The 18,702-nt window shown below is 40.2% G+C and overlaps 1 protein-coding gene across 1 annotated transcript in view; it reads left to right on the forward strand.

Annotated features, from left to right (window-relative positions):
- The window catches only part of CLVS1 (clavesin 1), a 166,175-nt gene that overhangs the window by 112,832 nt on the left and 34,641 nt on the right, over positions 1–18,702 (forward strand). The gene's annotated exons all lie outside the window — the stretch shown is intronic.

Genomic DNA, 18,702 nt, shown 5'->3' on the forward strand with positions numbered 1-18,702 from the left:
GCAGAATTTCACCAGCAGCCAACTGGGCCAAGAGAGGTTAAGTACCTTGCCCAAAATTACACCCCGTGTAGCTTTAGAACTAGAGCTCCCTGACCACCAATTTTCCATCTACCACGCTGCGCTTAAAGTGTTGTGTTCTCAAAGGTGTACAGAAATACGTCCCTTTCAGCAACACCATCAGAGGGTCAGAGCTGGTGCTGATGCTGGGAAAGCTGATGCTCTTCACCTCCTGGGCAGGCTGGCTTCTCAGCCCTACCGTTATCCTCTGTCAGTGACACTCTCATTCTCTCCTCCTCAGCCCCACTCCCACCTCTACCTGAACCCCCAGCATAAATGTGCATCCCTAACAGCTCCAGATCTGCTCCAGGGAAATAGCAGGAGAAAAATAATTGGAGTGTTACCCTGACAGTGGCATCTTCATTTCAGCAGGAGATCAGTGCTATGGGAGAGGAATGATTCTTTAATGATGGATCTGCCGGTTGCAGAAGGTAGTGGGGATTAACTCTCACTGCTGAGTTAACACCTGCATAAGTCACAGCAGACTCACTTGCTGGAAATGCTGACTTCGGATTTTTTTTGGTGTGAATTTGAATTCATTTAATCCTAAATTTGGGAGGTCTCAATAATAAGCAAGAAAAAGAAAAGCTAAAAGATAGACAAATATCAATTACGCGCTGGAGTCTGTGGCCTGTGTGTGTGTATGTAAGGGTCGAGAGAGAACAAAATAAGAATTTTATCCTGATTTAATATTCAATTACAGAACTAGAGTTAATGGATAAAATGTTAACATAAAATTAAGTACAAAGAAGGATATCATTATAACATACTGAATAAGATCCCTGGAGTCTTTTTCCTCAAATAGAGGATTCTCATTTCTTAAGTCAGAGCTCCAAGGAGGGCCTGTGATGAGGACAGCAAATTTGAATGGTGCTGATACAAAAAGACACATTCTAGGACTTTCCTGACAGTCCACGGTTAAGACTCTGTGCTTCCAATACAGGGGGTGCAGGTCTGATCCCTGGTCAGGGGACTAAAATCCCACAGTGCCATGGAGCATAGCCAAAACAAACAAAAAAACACAACTATTTAATCCTTTGGGGGCTGGCTGAGATGCTCCGTAATGGTCAGATGATCCCTGATGACATCATCCAGCAGCTGTGTATGTATGTGTGTGTGTATGATATCATTAAAAGAATTTTCTTGAAGATAATAGGAGCCTCTGGAAGCCTCTAATCTGAAATAGAATATGTTATTGGTGTAATTTTCAATAAATATAGTGGTTTTTGCTGGTATAAACTATAAAATCCTTGTAAGAATTTGTGTTACTAATAAAAAAACAGGAAAGCCATTTCCCCCAAGGTATTTTATAATGATGGAGGTAGGAAATATTAATTTTATCAGTAATAATCCTCTCTCACTTGGCCCTTAAATTCCTGAAGATTCTCACAGTTGAGTTAAAAGCATGAGCTGTAGAATTTAAAATCTAACAGGTCCTATTAGTGAGATGTTATTTTCTCTGGGATCTTTTTTTTTTTTTTAACTATCCCTGGGACTTCCCTGGTGGTCCAGTGGTTAAGACTTTGCCTTCCAATGCAGGGCATGAAGGTTCAGTCCTTGATCATGGAAATAAGATCCCACGTGTCTTAGGGTCAGGGACAAAAAACCAAAACATAAAACAGATGCAATGTTGTAACAAATTCAGTTAAGACTTAAAAAAAAAAAAAAAAAACCTGTCCCTGTTAGCTGCTTCGTCCATGGTAAAAATCACTCAATTTTTTATAATGGTTACATTTACTAGAGATCTGATTGTGATTTTTAAGTTGTGCTCTTAAAACAGCATTCAGGCTAATGCAACATATAAACAAGTGTATAAAACTCTTGTAAAGTCTGTATAACTGCCAAAACTCTTTTGCGGATGTCTTTATGAATCATAAAAATGTGAATACATGATCTCTAGAGATGCTTAAATTGAATGCTGAATTTCACGGCACCATTTGCAGCTGTGGTAGGATTTAGTGAGAATTTCCTTCAGATAGTGGAGTAAGTGGCTACAAGATGAAATAGGGCCCATTCCGCGTGGCAGACAGCTGAGCTTAAAAAAGAAGTGTATGAGCTAGTTTTTCAAATAAAAGAAAAGAAAATCCCCCCAGATCAATGATTTACCCGCCATGTTCAAGGTTTGTTTTTTGTTTGTTTACTGAGCAAAGTGGCCATCATATACAGGCAGTAAAAAGCAGTCCTCTCTGAGTGTGTGAAATGAGACTTGGGCTGACTTATTCAGGCCACAATGATCTACTTGTTATCTCCATGGGTTCTGACATCATTGGTGCCCTGCTCTCAAGATGACACCAAATCAGGGCTTAACATGGTCCCATTTAAAGAAAAGATTCTGCTCTCTCCTAACCTCAGACAAACATAGGTATACTTGGTTTTACTAAGAGAATGAAAGTTTAGTTTTTACCTGCTGTTCCTGGTAAGGCAGCTTTCCTGAGCATGGGTTCTCCTCACACAAGGAGCTCATGGGTTGGGGCTTTGAGCATTCTGGGGCTCCCCAGTATTCCAGGGTGTCAGAGTCCTTCATTTCCAATCACGTGCAGGAGAGAAAAAGAACATGGAAGAGTCACATATAATTTGAGTCTGAAAGTGGTGAATCTTACTTCTACCTACAGTCCAGTCTCCAGAACTTAGTCATATGCTTCATCTTGTAACAGGTAGGGCTGGGAAATGTAGTTTAGCCAAGCTCCCAGATGGAGGAGATCAGGGTACTGATGAGCTCCACCAACTCCGTCACAAAGAGGAAGGAGCATACCACAAACAAACGTTGTGGCTTTGTCCTAATAGAATCCTCCCTGCTGTTTATTTCTGAGATGAGTTGTTGGTAGTTTTTGATATGGAAAAATGCTGTGTATTTTGTGATTAGAAAATCAAGTGTGTTCAAACACAAGAAAATTTCCATCTGACTCCTACAGAATGAGACTCTGTTAAAATTATAACTGTGCTAGTACAATGCTCCCTAATAAGGCAGGACCAGTCCGGTTTAGCTTTAAAACTTCCAGAGTGCTCATTAGAAATGCTTGTTCATTTTGTTCTAATGACAACTGTAACTCTTTACATGACAGTGCTTTCAGACCATGAGAACCATCCTCTTGTAAAGATCATGTGAAGTGCTCACAGCTAATGCAAGATTGAGGAATTTTAACTAGGATTTGAAGTTTATACTTTGAAGTGTTTGTTTTATCTCAATTAGTAAGCTTGTGCAGTTTTAAGACCCCTATGAAGATTACCACCAGTCTAAATTTTGCAGACATATAGTTTATTTTAAAATACAGTAGGAGATACAAGCTTCAGCTATAGGAACTGACAGTTCTGGATTCATATTCATTCAGTCTCTCACTTGATGTGTCAACTTGGGCAAGTTTTTAACTATTCTAATAAGACTATGCTTCCTCATCTGTAAAACTGGGATAATATAGATACATATATTAATACTATACTTACATAAGATTGTAAAGCGTATGATATGAGATAACACGTATAAAATTTCCTGGTAGATACTAAGTGCTCAATTTTTAGCTATTACATTACCTTTGTTGATTTTAATGTTTTCCCTTAAATTAGAATTTATCTATTAAGACTTTAATATCTTGTTACACTTATTACAAGCTTGGTTACAGACCAAATTTATTTGTGTGGTTAAAAGTTGAAAATTTGCCAAAAGATTTGCTTTGAATGACCTCTGTGTTCCTTCCGCCATGCTGCTTTCTTTAAGAGACTTCATAGTTTTGTGAGTCTCAGGACTAAAGGGTGAATAACACCATACCTTCTGGCATTGATTTCTTGGACAAATCAGTCATTCAAGCAATCTAGATTTCTTCATAAATTGGCTTTAAAATAATGAGTCAGTATCATCTATTTACCACATAAAGGCCCCGAGGGAAACGTGAAGATGAAGTATTGGGTACTTATCACAATGTATTTGCTGTTTAATAGTCAAATATAAGCCCTTTTAAAGGTCGCTGTGGTTAGAGGAGCAGTAGTGATTTTTATGGCAAATTAAGTTTCCTTTGGTTGAGCTCTCTTCATTCTTTCTGGAGCTATTTCTCTACTCTTCTCCAGTAGCATACTGGGTACCTACCGACCTGGGGAGTTCATCTTTCAGTATCATATCTTTTTCCCTTTTCCTACTGTCTATGGGGTGCTCAAGGCAAGAATACTGAAGTGGTTTGCCATTCCCTTCTCCAGGGGACCACGCTTTGTCAGAACTCTCCAGCACGACCTCTCTGTCTTGGGTGGCCCTACAGGCATAGCTCAGTTTCATTGAGTTAGAAAAGGCTGTGATTCATGTGATCAGTTTGCTTAGTTTACTGTGATTGCAGTTTTCATTCTGTCTGCCCTCTGAGGGATAAGGATAAGAGGCTTATGGAAGCTTCCTGACGGGAGGGACTGGCTGTGGGTGATTCTGGATCTTGTTCTGATGGGTGGAACCATACTCAGCAAATCTTTAATCCAATTGTCTGTTGATGGGCAGGACCTGAGGCCAAACTACCTGGGGTAAATTACCTGGGGTAACGGCACCTCCTTCAAAAGGGCTTATGCCAGAACTGTTGTATTCATGCCCATGACCCTGCAGCAGGCCACTGTCAACCCACACCTCCACTGGAGACCCCTGGACACTCATAGGCAAGTCTGGGTCCATCTCTTGTGGGGTCACTTCTTTCTCCTGGGTCCTGGGGCACACAAGGTTTTGTTTGTGCCCTCCAAGAGACTGTTTCCCCAGTCCTGTGGAAGTTCTGCAAGCAAATCCCACTGGCCTCCAAGGTTAAATTCTCTGGGGATTTTCAGTCCCTTTGCCGGATCCCCAGGTTGGAAAATCTGTTGTGGGTCCTAGAACTTTTGTAACAGTGCGAGAAATTCGTTAGTATAATTGTTCTCCAGTTTGTGGGCTGTCTGCTCAGTGGCTCAATGGTGGGGCTGATGGCAACCTCCTCCAAGAGGACTTACACCAGGTCTGCTGCAGCCAGAGCCCCTGTCCCTGCAGCAGGCCACTGCTGACCCTTGCCACCGCAAGAGACACTCAAACAGGTCTGGCTCAGTCACTGGTGTGCACAAGGTTGTGTTTGAGCCCTCCGAGCATCTTTCATACTTTTCATGAGGTTCTCAAGGCAAGAATACTGAAGTGGTTTGCCATTCCCTTTTCCAGTGGACCACATTTTGTCAGACATGTCTGTCTTGGGTGGCCCTACACAGCATGGCTCATAGTTTCATTGAGTTAGACAAGGCTGTGGTCCATGTGATCAGTCTGATTAGTTTTCTGGGATTGTGGTTTTCATTCTGTCTGCCCTCTGATGGAGAAGGGTGAGAGGCTTATAGAAGCTTCCTGATGGGAGAAATGACACCATCCTTATAGCAGAAAGGGAAGAAGAACTAAAGAGCCTCTTGATGAAAGTGAAAGAGGAGAGTGAAAAAGGTTGGCTTAAAACTCAGTATTCAAAAAACAAGAATATGGGATCTGGTCCCATCACTTCATGGCAAATAGATGAGGAAACAATGGAGTCAGTGACAGACTTTATTCTTTCAGTTCAGTTCAGTTCAGTTCATTCGCTCAGTCGTGTTCGACTCTTTGCTCCAAAATCACTGCAGATGGTAACTGCAGCCATGAAATTAAAAGATGCTTGCTACTTGGAAGAAAAGCTATGACCAGCCTAAACAGCATATTAAAGAGCAGAGACTTGATTTTACTGACAAAGGTCCTAGTCAGAGCTACAGTTTTTCCAGTAGTCATGTATGAATGTGAGAGTTGGACTATAAAGAAAGCTGAACGCTGAAGAATTGATGCTTTTGAACTGTGGTGTAGGAGAAGACTCTCGAGAGTCCCTTGGACTGCAAGAAGATCCAATGAGTCATTCCTAAAGGAAATCAGTCCTGAATATTTATTGAAAACACTGATGCTGATGCTGAAGTTCCAGTATGTTGGCCACCTGATGTGATGAACTGACTGATTGGAAAAGACCCTGATGCTGGGAAAGACTGAAGGCAAGAGGAGAAGGAGACGACAGAGGATGAGATGGCTGGATGGCATCACCGACTCAATGGACATGAGTTTCAGTAAGCTTTGGGAGTTGGTGATGGATAGGCAAGCCTGGCATGCTGCAATCCATAGGGTCCCAGAGAGCTGGACACAACTGAGTGACTGAACTGACTAACTAACTAACTTGGTTGAGCTCAGCTCTGCTGATGCAGACTGGCCAGGCTGGAGGGTGTGCTGTCTACCCCTTCTCTCCTCCCAACGGTCACCCCTTGAGGACAGTCACCTCCTTGGACACCTTGCCTGGCCAGCAATGAGACTGCCAGAGCCCAGGAAGAATGCAGTCCTCCTATTTGGAGGGCCATTTGGAGCTCTATTAAGTATGAAGTAAAAAAAAAAAATACAGTTGATTTTCTAAAAACTTGTCTACCACGTGTGAGGCAGAAATTAGGGTAACCTTTTGGCAGATGTTCTACTTTTAATGACACAAATATCTTTGATCTGTAACTACACTTGTTATAAGTAAGTGCAGTAAGATATTAAAGTCTTAATAGATATATTGTAATTTAAGAGAAAACATTAACATCAATAAAGGTACTTTAATAGCTAAAAACTGAGCATTTAGTATTTACCAGAAAATTTTTATATCTTATCTCATATCATACTTGTTATTTTTTTAATTTATATTTTAATTGGAAGAAGATTGCTTTACAATGTTATGTTGGTCTCCGCCATACAAGAACATGAGTCAGCCACAATGACATATATATATATCCCCTCCCTCTTGAACACTCTTTAAATTTTAGTCACATTTTCTGTTGTCTTGGCAAAAATTTGATAGGCACATACCATGAGATAAATAATTTTTAATCTAATTCCCTTCCTTCCTTCCTCCCTCCTTTCCTTCCTTTAAATTATTATTTTTTTTAAATTCTTGAAATAGAGATTATCTATTCAAGCTCATTCTTAGGAAACAGTGGGGCTAGGAAAAACGTAGGGATTCCTGGTGGCAAATAAACCCTTGAAGACTCTCAAACATAGTCACATACATTTATTAATCACCAAATCTTTGGTTAGCTCTTTATAGAAAGCTTTCTTATTTGGCATCTGTAGGATTTTCAGCCTTCCCTGATCTCCGCCTCTGGCTTTCTATGCTGTCTATTAGCTCTGTTCCAGGAAACCACGATAGGGCTTCCCAGGTGGCATTAGGGGTAAAGAATCTACCTGCCAAAGCAGCAGACCCATGTTCGATCCCTGGGTTAGGAAGATCCCCTGAGGCAGGAAACGGCAACCCACTCCAGTACTCTTGCCTGGCCAATCCCATGGACAGAGGAGCCTGGTGGGCTACAGTCCATAAGGTCAGAGAGTTGGACACGACTGAGTGATTGAACACACAGACACAGGAAACTACCATAAACCACAGACGCTAACCTCTGAGTTCTGTGTCTCTCCCTCACACGAAGTGTCTCTATTTCCCTGTCTCTCCCACTGGACAATAGATGAGTTAGAGACAGGGGTAGGTCTGTATTCCTGTACCCTTGCATTTCACTCATAAGAGGAGCTCAGTATCTGCTGGTAAACTGTTGAGCAGGATCGAATTGAATTGAAAAGAACAGCAAGGAACAAGGCATCGGTTGTAGCCAGGGAAGTTTCTGAGCTTGATCTGCTGCTCTAGGCTGGTGTGACAGAGGCCAATTTTACCTATTCTGTTTAGAATAATTGCCACAAGATTATAATGGTTCTAGGATCTGCAGAGAAAGAATTTCAGTCTCTCGCATGTTCTGCTCTGAGCCTGCATAAAGAGCCCAAGCCCTTCCTACCCCCAAGAGAACACTGAGTTGGTACAACTTCTCAGAAATCAATGACGCCTTCCAGGAACAATTTTGGTTTCTGTTGTTTAGCTGCTAAGTCATGTCCGACTCTTTTGCAACCCCCACGGACTGTCCATGGAATTTTCCAAGCAAGAATACTGGAGTGCATTGCCATGTCCGTCTCCAGAAACGTATATTCAAAGAAAATTCATAGTTCATAGTCAGTGGGAGCTATTGCTCAGTGGCTTCCTCAATAAGCACGGTCTGTTCTCTCTCCTACTTGCAACTGATGTATGTAAAGCATTTGGTGCGTAGCTGCTATGGCATGAGTTCTCCATTTCCTTGCAAATAGGTGGATATGTGACTTTCACACTAATGAGTACCACGTGGTGTAATAGAAAACCATCACCATGAAATATAGCATTTTTAGAAGGCTCTCTTGCATCAGTGAAGCCCATTTATGTTGCTCAAAGTGTTTTTATCTGTCTGCTTTGATGTGGGAAATGGGCATCATTAGTAGGACATGCACGCACTGAAGAGATAAATCCTAACTCCGTGCTCATTTCTTCGTGGTGCTTGCAGACCCACATACATGCAGCTTTATGAATGAAAGGAGATGCTCAGAGCCACCAAAGAGGAAGAGGCAGACACTCTAAAAGACAGCTCACATGCTCATCATCTCTCTTTTCTTCTTTGCCTTTGGGTTTCAGAGGAATTTTAATAGATGTTGGGAGGGTATTTGTGAATTTGAGTGGTCCTATTCCAATTTCCACATAAGAGCAGTAGAAGGAGGAGGATGGGAGAGAGGGCAGAGCTCCCCAAGCCTCTCAGGGCACCATGATGTTGAGGTCAGGCATGTCTTAAACCCTGTTGGAAGTATGCTAGCCTGCGGGCATTTCAAATTTTAGCCAGTCACAGGAGCAAGTACTTCATTACCCAGCAGGAAACTCAGCCAACTACCACCTGTAACATCTGTATCTGAATGTCAAAGAAATAGAGAGGAAACAGTTTGCCTCTACGTTGTTACTCCTCAATCCTGATCAAACACGAGAAAAGGCATCTGAGTGATGCTTGAAGAGTTCCAGTGTGAAAATAAAGTGTCCATTTAAACATGAAGGGTATTTCTAATGCATTGCAAGAATCACTTAATGCTGTCCAAGACTCCCAGAGAAAATTAAGAAGAGCCTCTTAGAATGCGCTTCTGTATAGTTGTTTTTCAGTCGCTCAGTCGTGTCTGATTCTTTGCAACCCCATCAACTGCAGCATGCCAGGCTCCTCTGTCCTTCACTCTCTCCTGGAATTTGCTCACTTGTGTCCATTGACTCAGTGATGCTATCTAACCATCTCATCCTCCTTCTCCTTTTGCCTTCACTCTTTCCCAGCATCAGGGTCTTTTCGAATGAGTCTATTCTTCTCATCAGAGACCACAGTATTGGAGCTTCAGCTTCAGCATCAGTCCTTCCAATCAAGTCAAGGTTCCTTTAAGATTGACTGGTCTGATTTCTTTACAATTCAAGGGACTCTCAAGAGTCTTCTCCAACACCACAATTCAAAAGCATCAGTTCTTCAGCACTCCTCCTTCTTTATGGTCCAACTCTCACATTTTTTGTTTAACATTTCACATAAGACAGAAAAGATCAGCCTTAGCAATGTTTCTACTATGCTTAAGAAAATGGCAACTACTATTTGGGAGAGTTTGAAATATTCACAGTAATCACATTTACAATTTTGGTTTTGAAGTAATTGTAGACCTACATGCAGTTCTAAGAGATAAAACTGAGACATCCCATATAACCTTTATTTAGTTTTCCCCACTGGCAACATCTTGCAGAACTACAGAGCTATAGAGCAACCAGTATATTGACAAGGACACAGTCCAGTGAAAGAACATTTTCATCACCACAAGGATCTCTTTTGTTACCCTTTAATCCATCAAACAGGGCATTATCAGTTACTGTCTCCCTGGGAATTCCTTCCCGGGAGTTGACCTTGATTCTTTAGTTAGCCTCAGTCCTGAGTTCACTGGTTGTTCCCCTGGCCCACATTCTGGATCAGGAAGATCCTCTGGAGGAGGGCACGGCAACCCACTCCAGTAATCTTGCTTGGAGAATTCCATGGAGAGAGGAGCCTGGCAGGCTATAGTCAATGGTATCACAAAGAGTCAGACACGACTCAGTGACTAACACTTACCTACCTTATCTTCCTTTGGCCCACATACCTGGCACTTCATTGAAAAAGTCATGCCTTGCCCATGTTGCTGTGACTCTGATTCACCCTCTTATTTTCCACAATAAAAACAAACACATCTCTAATACTTAATCCACTGTTATACGTTTACGAACAATAGAATGTACAGTAGAGAAGCTCCTCGGTCTCCTCTTTCTTAGTTGAATTTATCCCACTCAACTAACTTTCCCAAATTCTTAAAAACTTTTTTTTCCTACATGTTCAAACCTGTTTGTTACCCCATCATTTTCTTGGTCACTGGCTCTTGCTTCTTTCAAGTCAGTGTTACTCTACTTTCTACTCTCCCTGGTATCAGATACTTATTTTAATAACACTCAAAGGTGATGCTATTTATCTGATAAAGGGAAATAAGGTAGATGGATGAGAATAGCCTTCTCTGAGTTTTCAAAAAGCAAAGAGGGAATCCTGACCTCAGATTTCCCTGTCATTCATTGAATCAGTGTTCCATTAAGAGGAATTTCGAGGTAGCACTCTTTGAATATGGAGTTAGAATGCCTTGGGGACTGGTTTGAAAGATACTTGCTACTTTGTCCAGTGTGAACATGTATTTGTGTGACTTGAAGGCTAGAGGAAGGATTGATTATAGTGATGTTAGCACTCCAAGCTACCTCTTGTGTCACTACAATTCTGAAGAAAAATGTTAGAGAGGTATGACTGTAAATATTTAAAAAGGACACCAAGGAACACAAACCTGACCTCAGCAACTTAGGGTGTAACTAGAGCTTAGGCAGAGAAAGTGGGAAAAGGAGTCAAAATCCTAGAAAGCCGTGACAATGACGATTTCTGCCAAGTGCTTTAAGGAATATAATCCAGTTTGTCCTGTAGGCATACAATCATATGTATGTGTCAAATTGAAGAGGTGCAAGGTCTAAACTGATTTTGAGTGAAAAATTAAAGACACTAAAGAAAGGCAATTTTCTGTTTTCCCCTAACACTTACTTACCTTATCTTCCTTAGTAAACTCTAATTTTTATTATTTGATACTGATTATCTGATATTATTTCACAAGCATCAAGTAGGCCATCAATTAAGTCCAATGTAAAAAAAAATTATCCCATTTAGAAAGAAAGAAGGGGACTTCCCTGGTGGTCCAGGGGCTAAGACTCCACACTCCCAATTCAGGGGGCCCAAGTTTGATCCCTGGTCAGGGAACTTGATGTCACTCGTCACAACTAAAGATTCTACATGCAGATGAAGATTGAAGATCCCACATGCTGCCGCTGAGACCCGGTGCAGCCAAATAAGTAATAAATAAATAAATAATGAAGGAAGTGAAGGGAAGGGAAGGAGAGCTTGGGTAATCATTAGTGCTGTTCATCAATGCTTGTGGTCTTTACCAGCCAGAGGTAGAATTCTACTCCTTGATTCCCTAGGATGCAGGCACGGTTTGGGCCTGTGACAGCTGAAGCATGTCACTTCTGGCCACCAGCCTTAACAGCAAAGGTGTGATCCCCACGTGGTTTCCCGCAGTGTGATGAGCAGAGCGACTGCACTCAGGGAGGCTGCATCCTGGGCTGAGCAAATCAAGCCAGCTCCTGCCCACCCAGAAAGGACATTTCCTGTGAGGGAGAAATACATCTTTATGGTTTTCAGTGATAAAGAGCAGGGGATGTGTGTTACTAAAACATAACATAGGCTGTCCTGAATGTTAGAAAACAGTAACAGTATGACTTTCACAGTGGGATGGTAAGTGTTTCTTCTTTTTGTAGGTGTTTCTTTCTTTTTGTATCTTCTAATTTTTCCAATGCTTTTTTAAAATTTTTATTTTTACTTTACAATACTGTATTGGTTTTGCCGTACATTAACATGGATCTGCCACAGGTATATACGAGCTCCCAATCCTGAATCCCCCTCCCACCTCCCACCCCATATCATCTCTCTGGATCATCCCCGTGCACCAGCCCCAAGCATCCTGTATCCTGTATCGAACATAGACTGGTGCTTTGTTTCTACATGATAGTATACATGTTTCGATGCCATTCTCCCAAATCATCCCACCCTCTCCCTCTCCCTCAGAGTCCAAAAGTCCGTTCTATACATCTGTGTCTCTTTTGCTGTCTCGCATACAGGGTCATCATTACCATCTTTCTAAATTCCATATATATGTGTCAGTATACTGTATTGGTGTTTTGCTTTCTGGCTTACTTCACTCTGTATAATCGGCTCCAGTTTCATCCATCTCATTAGAACTGATTCAAATGTATTCTTTTTAATGGCTGAGTAATACTCCATTGTGTATATGTACCACAGCTTTCTTATCCATTCATCGGCTGATGGACATCTAGGTTGTTTCCATGTCCTGGCTATTATAAACAGTGCTACAATGAACATTGGGGTACATGTGTCTCTTTCAATTCTGGTTTCCTTGGTGTGTATGCCCAGCAGTGGGATTGCTGGGTCATAAGGCAGTTCTATTTGCAATTTTTTAAGGAATCTCCACACTGTTCTCCATAGTGGCTATACTAGTTTGCATCCCCACCAACAGTGTAAGAGGGTTCCCTTTTCTCCACATCCTCTCCAGCATTTATTTCTTGTAGACTTTTGGATCGCAGCCATTCTGACTGGTGTGAAATGGTACCTCATTGTGGTCTTGATTTACATTTCTCTGATAATATGTGATGTTGAGCATCTTTTCATGTGTTTGTTAGCCATCCGTATGTCTTCTTTGGAGAAATGCCTATTTAGTTCTTTGGCCCATTTTTTGATTGGGTCATTTATTTTTCTGGAGTTGAGCTGCATAAGTTGCTTGTATATTTTTGAGATTAGTTGTTTGTCAGTTGCTTCATTTGCTATTGTTTTCTCCCATTCAGAAGGCTGTCTTTTCACCTTACTTAAAGTGTCCTTTTTTTGTGCAGAAGCTTTTAACTTTAATTAGATCCCATTTGTTTATTTTTGCTTTTATTTCCAGTATTTTGGGATGTGGATCATTGAGGATCCTGCTGTGATTTATGTCGGAGAGTGTTTTGCCTATGTTCTCCTCTAGGAGTTTTATAGTTTCTGGTCTTACATTTAGATCTTTAATCCATTTTGAGTTTATTTTTGTGTATGGTGTTAGAAAGTGATCTAGTTTCATTCTTTTACAAGTGGTTGACTAGTTTTCCCAGCACCACTTAGTAAAGAGATTGTCTTTACTCCACTGTATATTCTTGCCTCCTTTGTTGAAGATAAGGTGTCCATAGGTGTGTGGATTTATCTCTGGGCTTTCTATTTTGTTCCATTGATCTATATTTCTGTCTTTGTGCCAATACCATACTGTCTTGATGACTGTGGCTTTGTAGCAGAGCCTGAAGTCAGGCAAGTTGATTCCTCCAGTTCCATTCTTCTTTCTCAAGATTGCTTTGGCTATTCAAGGTTTTTTGTATTTCCATACAAATCTTGAAATTATTTGTTCTAGTTCTGTGAAAAATACTGCTGGTAGCTTGATAGGGATTTCATTGAATCTGTAGATTGCCTTGGGTAGTATACTCATTTTCACTATATTTATTCTTCTGATCCATGAACATGGTATATTTCTTCATCTATTACTCCTCTTTGATTTCTTTCATCAGTGTTTTATAGTTTTTGATATATAGGTCTTTAGTTTCTTTAGGTAGATATATTCCTAAGTATTTTATTCTTTTCATTGCAATGGTGAATGGAATTGTTTCCTTAATTTCGTTATCTACTTTCTCATTATTAGTGTATAGGAATGCAAGGGATTTCTGAGTGTTGATTTTATATCCTGCAACTTTACTATATTCATTAATTAGCTCTAGTAATTTTCTGGTGGAGTCTTTAGGATTTTCTATGTAGAGGATCATGTCATCTGCAAACAGTGAGAGTTTTACTTCTTTTCCAATTTGGATTCCTTTTATTTCTTTTTTTTTTGCTCTGATTGCTGTGGCCAAAACTTCCAGAACTATGTTGAATAGTAGCGGTGAAAGTGGGCACCCTTGTCTTGTTCCTGACTTTAGGGGAAATGCTTTCAATTTTTCACCATTGAGGATAATGTTTGCTATGGGTTTGTCATATATAGCTTTTATTATGTTGAGGTATGTTCCTTCTATTCCTGCTTTCTGGAGAGTTTTTATCATAAATGGATGTTGAATTTTGTCAAAGGCCTTCTCTGCATCTATTGAGATAATCATATGGCTTTTATTTTTCAATTTGTTAATGTGGTGAATTACATTGATTGATTTGTGGATATTGAAGAATCCTTGCATCCCTGGGATAAAGCCCACTTGTTCATGGTGTATGATCTTTTTAATGTGTTGTTGGATTCTGATTGCTAGAATTTTGTTGAGGATTTTTGCATCTATGTTCATCAGTGATATTGGCCTGTAGTTTTCTTTTTTTGTGGCATCTTTGTCAGGTTTTGGTATTAGGGTGATGGTGGCCTCATAGAATGAGTTTGGAAGTTTACCTTCCTCTGCAATTTTCTGGAAGAGTTTCAGTAGGATAGGTGTTAGCTCTTCTTGAAATTTTTGGTAGAATTCAGCCGTGAAGCCATCTGGACCTGGGCTTTTGTTTGCTGGAAGATTTCTGATTACAGTTTCAATTTCCGTGCTTGTGATGGGTCTGTTAAGATTTTCTATTTCTTCATGGTTCAGTTTTGGAAAGTTGTACTTTTCTAAGAATTTGTCCATTTCTTCCACGTTGTCCATTTTATTGGCATATAATTGCTGATAGTAGTCTCTTATGATCCTTTGTATTTCTGTGTTGTCTGTTGTGATCTCTCCATTTTCATTTCTAATTTTATTGATTTGATTTTTCTCTCTGTTTCTTGATGAGTCTGGCTAATGGTTTGTCAATTTTATTTATCCTTTCAAAGAACCAGCTTTTGGCTTTGTTGATTTTTGCTATGGTCTCTTTTGCTCCTTTTGCATTTATTTCTGCCCTAATTTTTAAGATTTCTTTCCTTCTACTAACTCTGGGGTCCTCCATTTCTTCCTTTTCTAGTTGCTTTAGGTGTAGAGTTAGGTTATTTATTTGACTTTTTTTCTTTTTTCTTGAGATATGCCTGTATTGCTATGAACTTTCCTCTTAGCATTGTTTTATAGTGTCCCACAGGTTTGGGGTTGTTGTGTTTTCATTTTCATTCATTTCTATGCATATTTTGATCTCTTTTTTGATTTCTTCTGTGATTTGTTGGTTATTCAGAAGCGTGTTGTTCACCCTCCATATGTTGGAATTTTTAATATCCAGTGCTTTTTAAATCTATTTTGTACTTTTCTAGAATGGGTAAATTTTTTTTTAAATTTTTTGTAATAAGGAAATAAATTAATTTAAAATAAACTGAGGGAAAGATGTTTTATGATTTGAATATATTTATAATGTGAAATATATTTTTACTGATAAATGCATGAAATGCACAAAAACAACTCCCATTTTCTTTTGTTGTTGCTGTGCCAGTTGGCTTATCCTAACACTTAGGCATAGATTGAGAAATGTTTGAGACCAGAAATCTCATGGTGTTATAAGATACCTAAAATGCATAACCAGAGATAGAGGAAATCATGCTATGTGGATGATGACAAGCATACCTGCAAAACAAATTTTAAAATTCACAAATCATGAGTTCCCTAACAGCAAGGGACCAAAACTGCTCCTTTTTTCCCAAGAATCTAATGGTTGATGCCATTTTCTTGAACATGGAGTATGTTTTTGGAGCATAGAGTTTAGTTGCCAAGAACTCAAAAAACAAAATGTTATACTGTCATAGTATAAAAGTTTACTGTCTTGAGATAAGTCTGCTCCAGCCCCTAAGAAATGCACCTCTGTGAGGGTGGTGGATCCCTTGGGGTCCTGGGAGACATTTGTGGGACAGACTATTTCTCCTTTATCTGTGGTTTGCTGATGAGATTAGGCAAAATGAGTAACAATGATGGGCATTGTATAAAAGATGGTTGTGTTTGTTAATTTTTTTTCCCCCTCACCTTTCCCTGTGCGTAATACACACACACACACACTCACCCCATTACAAATAACACAGTCAGGTTCATTCAAGGATACTAGGAACATTTGCACATTGACCTTATTACACAAATGGGATTTCCAGGTGGCGCTAGTGGTAAAGAACCCACTCCAGGTAAAGAACTCCTGCCAGTGCAGGAGACACAAGAGACATAGTTTTGATCCCTCAGTCGGGAAGATCCCCTGGATGAGGAAATGGCAACCCACTCCAGTATTCTTGCCTGGACAATCCCACAAACAGAGGAGCCTGGTGGGTGACAGTCCATGGGGTCGCAAAGAGTTGGACACGACTGAGTGACTGAGCACACTTGTTGTACAGAGGGGCCTTCATTTGAATTTTATAGAAGGGACCTGAAGAAAAGTGAGCCTGTGTGAAAGCCTCAAAATCAAGGCATAGGATTTTACATGCATTACTGTACATATTTCTTTGCCAACCTGAATGAGAAGCCAACCTCAATAAAATCCTACACATTGAAGATGGTAGACTCAAAACCAGGATGAATCCACAGACAACTGGCAAGTCTCAGCTGTTTTTTCTTTCAGTCTGTTCTGAAGACAGTGTTGCTATCTTTGAGAACTGAGTTTCCATAGACTAAAATTAAGATTCTCTAGATTTTTTTTTAAAGGTTAATATTTTCTTTGAGATTTTACCTAGTGCCTCTGCAGTATTATTTACAGAGTTTTCTTCCATTTTACCAAACTAGAAATTTAATAAATAGACTCTCAAGAGAAATAAAAACCTTCTTACTGTCCGTTTTCTTACTGAAAGAGTGTGTGTAGTTTGGCTGCTCACTGCTCAAAAGCCAATAAACAGGCCAGGTTGGTAGATAGGAAAGTTTGCTTTATTTCAGATGCTGACAGCTGGAGGGGAGGGTGACAGACATTTGTCCAAAAGCCTACTTCTCCCACCCCTACCAGTGGCAACCAGTGGGGCAAGAGCTTTTATGGATGGAAGGAGGGGGGCTACATGTAGAAATAGCAATCAGCTCTGACAGTCGTCTTCAAGTTGGTCATGAGTGGTCTGACCAGCATCATCTTGGTTGTTTTAGGTAGAGTTAATCTTCGGTTCCAGGGCCCATTTGTTCCATTTCTTTGTGGCCAGTTCTAGGAATGGTGGCAGCTCATGTCCTGGGTACAGTCTAGTCATCATGTAGTTACTTCTCCACCTGATGTTTGAGTATCTACAAGACAGCTCACAGGACATGGCTCAGAATATTATCTATAGCCCTGGAGAAAGAGCTAAAGATCCTTGACTATGTTTAATGACCATATTATTATTATTTAGTCTCCTTGCACTATTTTCCTTTGTTTCCTCATTTCTCACTTCTCTGATTAAACATATTTTTTGACTGAAGTTTTCCACAAACAAAAGGCAGGCAGAGGACATGGTGGGTGGGGGGCAAGGACCATAGGATTCTGCTTCCTTTCACAACTGGAAAAGATTCTAAAACCCTGGTTTACAGATAAATCCTTTACTTTCATTCTTCTTCTACAGCCCCAGAACCCACGTGTAGCATGTAAGACAATGAATTACAGTTATTTTTAGTTCTGAATTAACAAGCTCAAGAGGCTCCAAAAGACTGAGGTTATTGCTTAGCACTCATTGCAAAGAAAAAACTTCTGGGAAAGGTCTTTCTTTTTAAGAAACCAGTGAATTTTTAGATCCCAAGCTGCACCTAAAAGAGAAAACAAAATCTTATTAAGAACTTCTACCTTTCTGAATTTGCACTTGAAATAGTGTGAAATCTTGACAAATGTACAAATGGGTATAAACAGTCTTTCCACCCTTACTTGGTGGTTTCATTAAGTTTTCAAAAGACAGAATAAATGAAACAAAAAATACACAAAGACCTGCAAAACGAAGACCTTTTATTGAAACTGTCTAGTTTAAGCTTCAAAATACTACTTTGTACTCTGTAAAATGTCTGAGCATGTGCTAGGTCACTTCAGTCGTGTCCAACTCTGGAGGCTTATATGCGAGCTAAGTTGTTTCAGTCGTGTCTAAATCTTTGTGACCCAATGGACTGCAGCCTACCAGGCTCTTCTGTTCATGGGATTCTACAGGCAAGAATACTGGAGTGGGTTGCCATGCCCTCCTCCAGGGGATCTTCTTGACCCAGTGATCAAACCCATGTCTCTTGTGTCTCCTGCACTGGCAGGCGGGTCCTTTACCACTTGTGCCACCTGGGAAGCCTGTAAAATGCCTAGAAATAGAGGCAAAATTATTGTTTGTCTAGATAGAGGCAAAATTATTGTTAAGTTTTTTTAAAGGTCAACTTTTAAGCACAGTTCCATGTACTTATGTTGGAAACTAGGTCTCAGTGTAGAAAATGCCCAGGGAGCCTATAGACTCAAAGGGTTCTGAAAAAAGTTAATAGCTCTCTTTCCTTGTTACTAAAAAAGATCCACACAGGGCATTTCATACACTGCAAGGAGCAACCAGCGGCCTGAACTGTTAGCTCAGATAGGAGACTTCTACTGCTTTCACTCCATCTTGCTAACATTCTGCAAAGATGTTTGTTGCCATAAAATTGATAGCCATAATGCTTGGCAATTCGAATCACATTAGATGTTCCTTCTTTTTAAATTCCATTAACCACAATGAATGCAGTCTTCAGAAGCCCTGCCTCAGGAGCACAGAACCTGGTGCTGTGGGACCATCTCAGG

This window comes from Oryx dammah, unplaced genomic scaffold (assembly GCF_014754425.2).
Source record: "Oryx dammah isolate SB20612 unplaced genomic scaffold, SCBI_Odam_1.1 HiC_scaffold_19, whole genome shotgun sequence".
Classification (NCBI taxonomy): Eukaryota; Metazoa; Chordata; class Mammalia; order Artiodactyla; family Bovidae; genus Oryx; species Oryx dammah.